At 39.8% G+C, this 10,830-nt stretch overlaps 2 pseudogenes; both read right to left on the minus strand.

The window, feature by feature from the left end:
• LOC147988217 (MDIS1-interacting receptor like kinase 2 pseudogene) lies at positions 1–1,571 on the minus strand (annotated as a pseudogene).
• A 184-nt stretch (positions 1,572–1,755) lies between these two features.
• On the minus strand, positions 1,756–3,433 carry LOC147988218 (uncharacterized; annotated as a pseudogene).
• Between the last annotated feature and the right edge of the window lie 7,397 nt (positions 3,434–10,830).

Genomic DNA, 10,830 nt, shown 5'->3' on the forward strand with positions numbered 1-10,830 from the left:
CTAGGATTCAGACCTTATGTCAACATGCATCCCTTGCTGTAATGTAAGTGCGCTGAAAGGCACGGTAGTTGAACTAGAAGATGGCTGGATGAGTGTTTGGTATGCCTCCCGCATGGTTGGCCTTGCTTGGGGAGAAGATTCCAAACAAGATAAGGCCAGCTTGATGAGCAGAGCTAAGCTATTCTCTTCAGTTGATATTGGTGTTGTTGGCCGTTGGTCCAGAATATCTTTCACCATTATTGCTTGTTCGCCGTTAGAAAGACTACCATCTAATAAATCCCTTGGATGCTTGCCCATCACTAGCTCTAACACAACCACTCCAAAGCTATAAACATCACATTTCTCTGTCACAACAGATGTGTATGACAGTTCTGCACAAAAGTATCGAGAATATTAGAATCAGGAACAAATGGATAGAGATGAATGCTTCTGACGTGAGAAGGAAAGTTATACTAGTACATACCAGGAGCTATATAGCCAAACGTTCCTGCTAGTGCACTCCAGTTTGATGAATCGGGCTTAAGAATCCTTGCCGTGCCGAAATCCGAAACAAAAGCCTTGAAGGATGTATCAAGTAAGATGTTGTTGCTTGTGATATCTCGATGGATTATAGGTGGACTGCATTCGTGGTGCAAATAAGATATTGCTTGAGCCACATCAGTTGAAAGAGCAATTCTCTTCTTCCAATCTACTTCTTTTGCTAGCTCCCGATTTTCCAATATTCCGTGGAGGCTTCCCTGCTGAATGTAGTCGTAGACAAGAGATTTATACACTAGATGGGAGCAGAATCCATACATTTTGACAATGCTTCGTTGTCGGATCTGTGTTAAGATTTCCATTTCACTACGAAATCTTCTTTCATCATCCAACTCTTCTTCGGTTTGATGAAGCTTCTTCACAGCAACCAGCTGCCCGTCTTGGAGTTGTGCCTTGTAGACTTTGCCGTACCCCCCTGTTCCAGTGATGTACTTATCATCAAAGTCTTCTGTTGCCCTTACAATATCATCAAATGCTAATCTTCCATCGAAATTCCAAACAGAGAATAGGTCCCTTGCTTCAGCGGTAACACTTTCTTGTGGATTTCTCTTCTTACGAGTAAGTATTATTATGACAACAATTGCAGAAACAATGACGAAACCCATGACAAGAACAATTGGCAAAAGCAAACCAAGTATCTTCCCCTTTTTGTGAGCAGCTACTGCGGTTGAATAACAAGGTGGCAGGCCAGAGAGGTTACCACACAGACCTTTATTGGGAAGAAACCAACTTGCTGAAGCATTTTGGAGTAGCCGTGCTGTTGGGACCAGTCCTTCCAAGTCGGTGTAGGACACATCGAGTGTTGAAAGGCTCACCATGCTTGCAAAGGAGGATGGAATGCTGCCACTGAACTGGTTATGTGATAAATTCAGAAATTCTAGCATCTGCAACCTCCCAAGTTGCTGCGGCAACACACCACTGAGTTTATTGTTGCTAACATCTAACATGATCTGCAGGCCTGCTAAATTTCCAATCGCACCAGGCAAACTCCCACTGAAGTTGTTGCTGTTGATCTTCAAGGATTGTAGTTTCATGCAGGCCCCTAGTTCCTTGGGTATTAATCCACCCAGTCTGTTCCCGGATATATCAAGATATCCTAGATTGCCTAGCTTTTCTATCTGTGTAGGTATGGATCCGGATAGTTGGTTCGATGATAAGTTCAGGCTATATAGATTAGTTAAAGTAAAGATTTCTGATGGAATCTCACCACTGAGATTATTAGAATTGAGTCTTAGATCTACTAGGTTGAGCAATTGGGAAAGGATTGGAGGTATGGAACCCGTGATCATATTTTGTTCCAAATGTAGCATCGTTAGTTGGGTACATGCACCAAGATTTGGTGAGATGTGCCCATAGAGTCTATTCCATGCTAAGACCATATGTATGAGTTGTGGATACACACCAAATTGCTGAGATATATCTCCTGTTAGTTGGTTCCTTTCAAGGGAAATTCGACCCAAACTCGTGCAAGTCTTTAAACTACTTGGAATGGGGCCATTGAACCTATTATTATGGACATTGAAATATTGAAGTCTGCCACCTGAACATATATTTGTGGGTAAATATCCTGGAAGTGAGTTATTAGACAACCCAAGTTCAATAAGGCTGATGAGATCTCCAAATTCTTTAGGAAGAGAACCTGATAATTTGTTATCGTCGATATACATTCTTTGGATGCTTTACAACTTCCCAAAAGTTTTTGGTACTGACCCCGAAATTTTGTTCTGAGACAAGAATAACCATTTGAGGTTCATCAGATTGCCAATTTCCTGGGGGATGGAACCGGTTAACAGATTTTTATGGAGGGATAATCCTACTAGCTTGGTAATATTTCCGAAGCTATCAGGAATAGAGCCAGATATTTTGTTGTCGGATAAGTCCAAATCATGGAGATTCAGCAAGATGCTCAATTCTAAAGGTAGTTGTCCCATGATTTGATTTCTATAGAGAGAAAGAGTATCAAGCATAGTGAGGTTACCTAGTGCTGGGGGTATTGAACCTGTTATTTGATTCCTGTCGAGGAAAAGTTGGTTTAGCATCGGAAGGTTGCCTAGTTCTGGGGGTATTGAACCTGTGATTTGATTTTCAAAGAGATCAAGCGCGTTCATCTTAGTGAGATTGGTTATGGAGATCGGAATTGGACCTGAAATATCATTTGAATTAAGCGCAACAATTTTCAAATGGACTAGCTTGCCTAGTTCTTGGGGTATAGACCCTGAAAGTTGATTGCCATAGAGGGACAAAGCATTTAGTTGGGTTAGATTTCCAAGGATTTTTGGTATCAAACCGCTTAAGGTGTTGTTGCTTAGCTGTAGAATTTGTAAGTTGACAAGCCTTCCAATCTCCTCGGGAATGGGACCTGATACCATGGTTTGGCCAATGACAAGGTCTGTCAAATTTGTGAGGTTACCCAGAGACGCAGGGATATGTCCTGTCAGTCCGTTAAACCCAAGATAAAGAACCTTGATACTTTGCAGGCCACCAATCTCGTAAGGAATTTTCCCTGTGAGCTGGTTGAAGGCAAGGTAAAGTTCCGAAAGTGCTGACAAGGACTTGATATTAGCAGGCAGTGCACCATGTAGACTGTTATTATACAGGTCGATATATGTGAGGAACGGAAGAGCTGAGAAGTTGGCAGGGAGATGTTGGTCACCACCCAGGGCATGTGGCGGCCATGGCGAACAGCTGTGCACATGATGCCCGTCCAGTTGCACGGGCTGGTATTTTCCTGCCAAGAGCTCATCTGCAGCGATGGGCTTGCAAGTGTAGCTTTCCAGTGGAGGAGTGCCATGTGTTGAGACCTCAGTGAGATCCCTCCATGGCGCGCTGCATGCACTTCTTGCGAGAGAAGGAGGCATGGCATGAGCAGTAGGCAGAGGTAGAACGAAGGTCCCATCTTGCTGCCTAGTTTTCGCATGCTGTGTTTGGCTGGGTGGTGTGATTCACTATACACTGCAACCCTACTGATATTTAAATAGTGTTATGAGGTCCTCAGTGAACTCACGCTGGTTGAGTAGAATCTGCTACTGGATGACTATTCTCCAGTGTTGCTATCTTTGCCTGCTGGATGCGTATTAGCTCTTGTTCAGACGCCTGTTTTACTTCCGTTTTGCAGCTGTTCTCCAGTGCACATCCATTTTGCAGCTGCTTTCCGGGCTGCCTGTTTTCCTTCTCCAGTGTCTCCATCTCTTCCTCTATTTCCTTTTCTTGTTCTTGTGGAAAAATGGCACAGGAATCATTCATAGAAAGTAATACCTATGGCGTACACCTAGCTTACTCATATCTTTCCCAATTCTCCTCCATCGACAACTTATGCACTGAATGGGCTTTAGTTAGCATTATTGTATAGTTTTTATTTGATGGGTATATCCTGTGATTTGTTTGTTAGTATTTCTTTGGTAAGTGCTTCGGTTATGGGGAAATTGAAGCAATTTGTGTTAAGCTATTTTCTAAAATGTTTCCCTTTTCGCTGTTCAGCTGGTACGTAGGACAGAAGATTTAGCTCAAGGACTCGCGACTGGTGGCACAACAAAATGATTATTTTTGGGGAAATTCTGTGCTGGAATTCTGTCGATGGTAAACATAAAGGTTTCTCTGCTTAAGTTCGGTTAATACAAATCCTGGACCCCAAGTCTTATTGGAAGTCATGTGTTTGAGGGGAAATGACGCAGTAGCTGTAACTTGGGAATTTCAGAGTCTGTAGAACCAAGCAACATCATCATCACACAAGCTGAAGAATTTCGAACAGAACATTTGGCTCAAAGACTCATGACCGGTGGCGCAACACAAAACGAGAAATTATGTGATGGAATTCTATTCACCTGAGGTGGTGAAAATAAAGGTTAGTACAATGTTGAGTTGTGGTCAATACAAATCCTGGCCCCAGGTCTTGTTGGAAGTCCTGTGTCCAAGGGAATATGAGGCACTGACTGCAAATTTTGTTGAATTCAAAGCCTGCAGAACCAAGCAGGCATCATGACCACACAAGCCGAACAGAAAAATCCAAGCTCAAGTGGGTTATTGGCGCGGCCGGCCCACGTACATGTTAATTGCCGACATGCCAATAATCCCAGGTATGCCCTTTGTAATTTTCATGTAATCAAAAGTGTGCAGATTATTACTATTTTTAGTGGGAGTGCACACACATCTGTATGTCTACTGAAGAAAATCTTATGCATCAATCAGCAGTCCATAACAGCAAGCTCACACAAACGCGCGCACACACACTGCATATGCATTCAGTATTTCCTTGTTTATTTGATCATGTAGTTTGTAACTGCAGTTATATCTTAAGCTAATCTCTAAATGTTTCCCTTTTCACTTTTCATAGAAGTCTTAAGTTACATACAGTTATGTACATAGAACAAAATATTTAGCTTAAGGACTCATGACTGATGAGTGATGGCGACAAATTATGTGGAAAATTTCGCCACCGCTGTTGGTAAAAATAAAGGTTTCAGTGTTGAATTGTGGTTAATAAAAATCCTGGACCCCAAGTCGTGTTGGAAGTCCTGTGTCTGAGGGAATATGAGGCGATACAACCGAGCAGCATCTTCACCACACAAGCTGAAGGAAAGAAAAATCCAAGCTCATGGGTCACTGGCGCTTTCTGTGCGTTTGCTGGCCCGCTTACCTGTTGGTTGCCGTGTAACATCAGACATGCCAATATTCCGAGATGTACCATTTGTAATTTATGAGTAATCAAAAAGGGTGCAGATTATTACACTTGCTTCCATACTTTAGAGAATAAATCAGATGAACCCAACTATTCCACCTAGGTATCCCCATGCCAAAATTCAGTCTATAAACGAAATTATCCAATCTACCGGAACAGGCTCTCGCCCTGCTTTATAGATAAAGCACCAGTCAGGGTTCATATATACATCAAGCAAGCACAAGATTGGAAAAATAAGTGAAAAGGAAAAAAGTGTAAGCACAATGATGAAAACGCCAGGGGGGGACATAAGGCGACGGTGTGTGTAGCTGCTTCCTCCAGATGTGAGCGGTGTCTCAGATCTCAACGTCGCCTGGACAAACTCTTAAAATCAAGGTCCCTGCAAATGTGGCTTGCCGGAAAGAAGATTCTCGGCTGCTACAAGCTTCGTCTAAGACACACATCTACAAGATTCCTGTGAATCAAGGTTCCTGGTTTGATAGTATTTCTTGTTTATGTGATCATGTAGCTGCTTCAATTATAGCAATTCCATTAAAAAAATTGAAGCAGCTTGTCTTAAGTTGTTATCTATAGTTCTAATTTTTCCCTTATTCACTTTTCAGAACCGTGACTGGTGGAATGCAACGATTAAACGTGGGAAATATTCAGTGGTGGAATTCTACCGATGGTAAAAATAAAATTTTCAGTTTCTTAAGCTGCTACTCGATGACTATTCTTCAGTGTTTGCCATCTTTCTCTACAGGAAGTTCCAAGCTCTTGTTTGGACGCTGTCACATCGCTTCGGCAGCTGTCGCTGGGCTGCCTGTTTTCCATCTTCAGTGTCGCCATCTCTTCCTCTATTTTCTTTTCTCATCCATGCATAAAAATGACACAAGATCTTTCCCAATTCTCCTCTGTCTTCAGTGCCACAGCCTCGCTTTCTTCTAATGTGCAGAATGGGCTTGAGTTAACACTTGCAGTGGAGTTTTCAGTGTTAAATTGTTGTTAATACAAATGTTGGACCCTAAGTCTTGTTGGAAGTCATGTGTCCGAGGAAAACGATAAAGTGGCACTGTACAACCATACAAGTCTTGTTGGAAGTCATGTGGGATTCATAGCCTGTACAGCAAGCAGTATCTTCGCCACACAAACCAAAGCAAAAATTCCAAGCACAAGTGGGCCTGCCGGGCCATGTACGTTGTTGATTGCTTGTAATATCTAACACGCCAATATTCCCAGGTATGCCCCTTCGTAATTTATGAGTAATCAAATGAGTGCAAATTAAATCCACTTGTTGACCTCTGATATTCCGTCAAAAATCTGAGAATGCACTGAGCAAGCTAGAACAATATTTGTTTTGGAACAATGGGGGCTGCTGGCCGTACGGTTATTGTACATCCTCACTAGCTGAGCTCAGGTGCTGAACTTTGATGGATTTTTGGGGTTGAATGGGTATCCGCTTCTATTATCAGTATGTACATGGTTGTCTTCTGAACTCTGAACTTGTTAGAAATGGTTTCGGAACTCAGAACTCTGAACTGGTATAAATCCACTTCTCTTATCTCCTTCTCCATTAGAAAAGGATAAAGGGAGCTGTTCTCTGAACTCGATAATTGTTCAGATTGGTATATTTACTGCTAAATTTCCCGAAGAGAGAAGTTGGCAGGAAAGCAAGCTGTTCTCCGCAGTACTAATGTTCCACCTTTTTCTTTTCAGACGCTACATAGTAGTAGAACAAAATATTAATTGTCGGAAAAATTATGTGCTGGAAATTCTGTCAATGGAAAGGATAAAAGGTTTATGTGCCGAATTTTGGTTAAAAGGTTTATGCTGGCACATCCCTTTGGCAGCTGCTGCTGGGCGCATGTTTTCCTTCTTCAGTGTCGCCATCTCTTCCTCTATTTTCTGTCCTCATTCCTATGGAAAAATGACACATGACTTATTCCTAGAAAGCAATACCCACGGCGTACGCCTGCTCATATATTTCCCAATTCTCCATCAACAACTCATGCACTGAATGGACTTGAGTTAACGACTCATGACTGGTGGCGCAATGCAACTACAAATTGCGGGAAAATTCCGTGCTTGAATTCTATCCACCGGCTGCGGTAGAAATAAAGCTTTCAGTGTTGAATTCTGTTTAATACAAATTGATGGTAAGGATAAAAAAATGAGAATGTTGAAATAAAATGTTTAACAATTCATAAATGTTTGTGGATTCAGAAATGTTTTGCAATTTAAAATAAATGTTCACATATTGATATCCAAAAATGTTCGCAATTTTGAAAACAAATGTTTGGAGAATCAAAAAATGTTTATGATTTTTGCAGAAGTTGGTGTATTGAAGAATGTTAATGAAATTGAACAAAATTTCCCCAATTCAAAAAATATTCTTGAATTGAAAAAATATCCTAAATCTTCAAAAACTTTTTGTGACATACAAAATAGTTTGTTGATTTATAAAATGTTCGCTCATTCAAAATATGATCATGCATTTAAAAAAATATTCATTAAATCAAAAAAATATTTGTGAATTAAAAATTGTTCCACCAATTTCCAAAAAAAAATCTTCGTCCACTCTAGAAATGTTCACGTATTCAAGAAAAATGTTTTAGAAAATGTTCACAATTTTTCAAAAATGTTTGCGAATAGTATAAAATATTTATGAATTCAAAACATGTTCATGATTTTAGAAAATGTTCAAAAATCTGTAGAAACGTTAATGATTTTGAAACGTATTCACAATTTTAGATATGTTCACAAGTTTAAAAATGTGTTCACGGTTTTCTAAAATTGTTCACGATTTCACGAAAATAAGAGTGATAGTGTATCTTGATGATGCAGCAAAATGTGTTCATGGCCATTGGGATTTTTTTCTCCCATTGCAACGCACGTGCCATTTTGTTAGTAAAAAATAAAAAACTATAGAAAACCGAAAATCCAGCCTGAACCACAAGAAAGCAGAAAAAAGTTAAAAACCCAATAAAAACAGGGGAAACTGGCAATTGGCCCGGCCCATTAGAGTGAGCGGCAAACAGGAGCATAACAGCTGTACAGGCGATTTCCTATTTGCCGCACGTTGCGGCAAAGTGTCGACGAATCGCACAGGGGGGTTCGACAAGCGAGCTATTTGGGCCGGCCCGTCTTTAGCGTACCTACAGGTTCCGGTTTTGGGATCCTTCTAGAGCGTTCCCAGCCGGTTCTTACTGTTTTTGGGAACCATCTAGAAGGTTCCTGAACCGGTTTTTTTCCATTTCTTTTTCTTTTTCTTTTTTACCCGTTCTGTTTTTTTTCTTCTTCCTTTTTCTTGTTCTTTTGTCTTTTCTTTTTGTTACTTTTATGTTTTCTTTCAGTTTTCCTTTTCAAGTGAATTTCTCTTTTCAACAAATTTTCTTTCTTTGATTTTTTATTTCTTTTTTACTTACTTCTCTTTTTTTCATTTTTTTTCAAAATATTCAAGTTTTGTTCAGGTTTATAAAAATGTTCAGTTTTCGAAAAAATGTTCTCCAAATTTAAAAATTGTTCTCATTACACAAAAAGTTCAAAACTTTCGAAATTCAGAAAATGTACCAATTTCAATTTTTGTTCACGTATTCAAAAATATCATGCTTCAAATTTGTTAGGTATTTTTCAAAATATGTTCTCAAGATTCAAAAAATGACCTTGCTTTAAAATTTAGTTCGTGCGTTGAAATTTGTTCTCAAGATTCAAGAAATGTTTGTGCTTTAAGAAATTGTTCACAAATTCCAAAATGTTCATGTTTTCAAAAAATGTTTAGTTGTCGAAAAAATGTTTTCAAAATTCAAAAATTGTTCTCATTACACAAAATAATTCAAAACTTTCGAAATTCAGAAAATGTACCGGGTTTCAATTATTTGTTCACGTATTCAAAAAAATTTACGCTTCCTAATTTGTTCAGGATTTCTTAAATTTGTTCTCTGTTTCAAAATTTGTTCTTAAGATACAAAAAATGTTCGTTCTTTACAAAATTGTTCGCGCTTCAAAATTTGTTCTCAAGATTCAAAAAATATTCATGCTTTAATTTTTTTTCACAAATTCCAAAACATTCATGTTTTCAAAACATTTTTGGCAAATTCAAAATTTGTTTGCGTGCAAAAGTTGTTCGTGTTTCCAAATTTTGTTTTGTAATTTGAAAAATGTTCCTGTTTTTGAAAAAAAAATCTTGTTCAGTTTTTGGGGTTGTTTAAAATTTTTTCTCTTTGTAAAAATTATTTGCTTCTCCAAAATTCATTTGCGTGTTTAAATATGCTTGAGTTTTCAAAAAAAATCGAAAAATGTTCCTGTATGGTAAAAAGTTCACGTTTTATTTCCGAATTTTTTTTTGCGTCCAAATTTTTGAAAAAAAACGGATTGGTGTTTGAGTTTCTTAAGGTGTTGCGTTGTACAGTAATCAATAAAGGTCACTAGGTCAACTAGCTGGAGTCGTATGCTCTCTCGCAGCAAGTCTTGGGTTCACTAAACATTTTTATTCCACCGGTATCTACTTGTGTCTAGCGAGATCGGCCCACTAAGCCCGCGAACGAGCAGCTCTATGCGAACGCCCAGCAATTTGACGCAGAATGCGGCACATAGGACCCCCCAACCCTAAAAAAAACAGCTGTACAGCCGCCCCGTCGCCGTCCGTCGTCGAAGCCTCGCCGGCCGACCCCGCCGATGTCGTCCTCGCCGCGACGAACCCCCACCACCGAGCTTCGGGTGGCGCCCGCGCCAACTCCAGCGTCCGCGGTGTCCGCTCGCCCGCTAGGTCCACGACAACGCCAACAGTTCTCCCTGGTGTCCTGCACACTACATGTTCGATGAAATGCCCACAACACCTGCACCAACATCTTCTTCTCCCCTCTCACCGGCAAGGAGCCAGCCCACGCTGCCACCCAGCAACGTTGACAACGCACCATAAGAAAGGTTATCCCAGAATGTCTGATTGCACTAGCTGAGTTGAATTGGTATTTAGTTTTCTGATAAAAAAAGTTTATGGGGCATTTCTAGCTCTCGTGTTGTCTATCATCCAGGGCTTTTCATATGATCCTTTAGTAAGTTTGTATTAGGCATGAAGAAAAGAAGGTTTTATCTTTGTTCCATATCAATCTCGCCAGCCAATGCTTGAAACTAAGTTTAGTAGGACTACATACTCCTGGATACAATGCTCCATCATAGGGACAAGGACTTCATACTTCAGCCCTAAAGACCTATGTGGTAATTTTCCTTTTTTATGCACCTAGCCCCATGTGCCTAATTCATTTGATCCCATTTATGCATTGACCACTTGATCATTGTGATAGTTCCTGCTTAGTCCAAGGTATTTTAATCTTGATTCCCGAAGAACTATAAAGCGGGACTACATGATATCACACCAGTTTTATATTTCCCATTTTTTCATTTTTATTAGGTTCATGGGAGAAATAGTAGACAAAAAGAGACAAATATTAGCACACCATTTGAAGCACCTGTGCAGACAACCCAAAGGAAGTGTCACATGTGGATACTACGTCTAAGCAAATATAAGTGTAAACACTACATATAAATTACAAGCAACCCACAATAAAATTATATTTATGCATTCTTAGAAATTGGCAAGCGAACAAAAAGAGAAATATCAAGAACACATGACACCAATTTCT

This window comes from Triticum urartu, chromosome 1A (assembly GCF_056163025.1).
Source record: "Triticum urartu cultivar PI428250 chromosome 1A, HENAU_Tu73, whole genome shotgun sequence".
Taxonomy (NCBI): Eukaryota; Viridiplantae; Streptophyta; class Magnoliopsida; order Poales; family Poaceae; genus Triticum; species Triticum urartu.